Source organism: Limulus polyphemus, unplaced genomic scaffold, assembly GCF_000517525.1.
Source record: "Limulus polyphemus unplaced genomic scaffold, Limulus_polyphemus-2.1.2 Scaffold7349, whole genome shotgun sequence".
Lineage (NCBI taxonomy): Eukaryota > Metazoa > Arthropoda > Merostomata > Xiphosura > Limulidae > Limulus > Limulus polyphemus.
The window spans coordinates 1-3,673 of record NW_013672959.1 but is presented as its reverse complement, the minus strand read 5'-3'; positions in this window follow the sequence as shown (position 1 = coordinate 3,673).

Here is a 3,673-nt window from a genome sequence, read left to right as displayed (position 1 = left end):
GTGTTTAGAACAATATATACTAATTTTTAAAGTATCAAATTGAAGTTTTGTTCAATAAAAATCTTTCAAATGCGACTGTAGCTTTTTTCCCAAAAAAAACTTTGTCTTCAAAATAAGGGTGCGTCTTATATTCCGAAAAATACGGTAATTTATAGAATCAAACAATATTATCTAATCTTGAAGTACCCCCCAGTGGCACAGCGGTATGTCTCCGGACTTACAACACTAGAATCTGGGTTTCGATACCCGTGGTGGGCAGAGCACAGATAGCCCTTGTGTAGCTTTGTGCATAATTAAAAACAAAACAAACAATAATCTTGAAGTAATTTCTAGGCCAAACCAGATTTCCGTTTCACGTTCCGTCTAAACGAGTATTCATTCAACAGTTTCGCCTTATCAAGTTACAACTTATACTTCATGAACAGTTATACTTCTGAGAACAGTTTTGAATTTCTGGAAAGGCTTACGACATTACTGAATATTTCAGTAAGGTGAGCTTGCGAAAACAACCACACACGACACTCATCCCGTATATTTGATTTTTAAACCTGTTTAATAACATAACAGTGCAGTTTGCATTATAATATATATATATATATATAATATATTTAAGATTTATAATTTGGCACGAAAAATAACGTTTATGTAAGTTCTCACTTGCGGCTCTGAACCACCTGAAAGTAATCCCTGACTAGAAATAAATATAAATACCAATAGTGTTTTATAATTTGTCCCATGATATAATTTCATGCTGTTACTTGTATTTTTCTCGACTTAATCATTATGGGAATCCAAGCGCTTCACGAAAAACAAATGTCTTCCTGCCATACTTAGAATTCGGCTCTTCCGTCGAAAACGATGATCATCGTAAGTCGTAAAGACGATGTATTTGTGTTTTAAATAGCGTAACAAGTCGTAAAGACGATATATTTGTGTTTTAAATAGCGTAACAAGTCGTAAAGACGATATATATTTGTGTTTTAAATAGCGTAACAGGTCGTAAAGACGCTATATTTGTGTTTTAAATAGCGTAACAAGTCGTAAAGACGATATATTTGTGTTTTAAATAGCGTAACAAGTCGTAAAGACGATATATTTGTGTTTTAAATAGCGTAACAAGTCATAAAGACGACATATTTGTGTTTTAAATAGCGTAACAAGAAAAACAATTACTTGGACATTTCCACACATGTAGTCACGATGGTCAACAAACGTGGCCATCTTGGATGTCCTCTAACTTTCTGAACTTAAGCAAATAATAAAAGACAGTGACCAGCTAGACTAATCGATAGGGGGAGGGGCTAAAGAAAATTCAGGAGGAGGCTTAATTTTAATAATAGTTTTGTTATATTTTGGATCAAAGCTACGTAATCTGTACTCTGCCCACCGCGGGTATAGAAAACCCGATTTTTAGTGTTATAAGTTCTCATACTCACCGCTGAGCCACCTGGCGGTGAAGGTACATAATACCGTGTAAAGTAATCTAAATAAAGTTGAGGTACACTGTTATGGAACAATAAGTTGAGGTACACTCTTACGGAACAATAAGTTGAGGTACACTCTTCCGGAACAATTAGTTGAGATACACTCTTCCGGAACAATAAGTTGAGGTGCACTCTTACGGAACAATAAGTTGAGGTACACTCTTACGGAACAATAAGTTGAGGTACACTCTTACAGAACAATAAGTTGAGGTGCACTCTTACGAAACAATTAGTTGAGGTACACTCTTCCGGAACAATAAGTTGAGGTACACTCTTCCGGAACAATATGTTGAGGTACACTCTTACGGAACAATAAGTTGAGGTACACTCTTACAGAACAATAAGTTGAGGTGCACTCTTACGAAACAATTAGTTGAAGTACACTCTTACGAAACAATTAGTTGAGGTACATTCTTCCGGAACAATAAGTTGAGGTGCACTCTTACGAAACAATTAGTTGAGGTACACTCTTCCGGAACAATAAGTTGAGGTGCACTCTTACGAAACAATTAGTTGAAGTACACTCTTACAAAGCAATTAGTTGAGGTACACTCTTCCGGAACAATAAGTTGAGATGCACTCTTACGAAACAATAAGTTGAGGTACACTCTTACGGAACAATTAGTTGAGGTACACTCTTCCGGAACAATAAGTTGAGGTGCACTCTTACGAACAATTAGTTGAGGTACACTCTTACGAAACAATTAGTTGAGGTACACTCTTCCGGAACAATAAGTTGAGGTACACTCTTACAGAACAATAAGTTGAGGTGCACTCTTACGAAACAATAAGTTGAGGTACACTCTTCCGGAACAATTAGTTGAGGTACACTCTTCCGGAAAAATAAGTTGAGGTGCACTCTTACGAAACAATTAGTTGAGGTACACTCTTACGAAACAATAAGTTGAGGTACACTCTTACGAAACAATAAGTTGAGGTACACTCTTACGAAACAATAAGTTGAGGTACACTCTTACGGAACGATAAGTTTTGACACTCTCACGTGTATTCTTCGCACGTGGAGTTCTCAAACACAACTAACAATTTTCTTTAAACAGATTTTTGTCCTATGTATTATCTGTATTACCTTGACAACAGAAAATCAAACTAAAGCTAGGTAGTTTTCAATGATGTTATCGGTGTATATAGTGTGGGAAAGTACGGAGGTGCCAATGTGCTATATAGTGGGATTCACTCTACACAATATGGTAGAGTACACTAGCACCAATGTCCTATGTAGTAGGAATCACTCTACACAATATGGTAGAGTACACTAGCACCAATGTGCTATGTAGTAGGATTCACTCTACACAATATGGTAGAGTACACTAGCACCAATGTCCTATGTAGTGGGATTTACTCTAAACAGTATGGTAAAGTACACTAGCACCAATGTGCTATGTAGTAGGATTCACTCTACACAATATGATAGAGTACACTAGCACGAATGTGCTATGTAGTAGGATTCACTCTACACAATATGGTGGAGTACAGTAGCACCAATGTGCTATTAGTAGGAATCACTCTACACAATATGATAGAGTACACTAGCACCAATGTGCTATGTAGTAGGATTCACTCTACACAATATGGTAGAGTACACTAGCACCAATGTCCTATGTAGTGGGATTCACTCGACACAATATGGTAGAGTACAGTAGTACCAATGTGCTATATAGTAAGATTCACTCTACACAATATGGTAGAGTACACTAGCACCAATGTGCTATGTAGTAGGATTCACTCTAAACAGTATGGTAAAGTACACTATCACCAATGTGCTATATAGTAGGATTCACTCTCACACAATATGGTAGAGTACAGTAGCACCAATGTGCTATATATCAGGATTCATTCTAAACAGTATGGTAAAGTAAACTAGTACCAATGTGCTATGTAGTAGGATTCACTCTACACAATATGGTAGAGTACACTAGCACCAATGTGCTATATAGTAGGATTCACACTAAACAGTATGGTAAAGTACACTATCGCCAATGTGCTATATAGTAGGATTCACTCTCACACAATATGGTAAAGTACTCTAGCACCAATGTGCTATATAGTAGGATTCATTCTAAACAGTATGGTAAAGTACTCTAGCACCAATGTGCTATATAGTAGGATTCATTCTAAACAGTATGGTAAAGTAAACTAGTACCAATGTGCTATGTAGTAGGATTCACTCT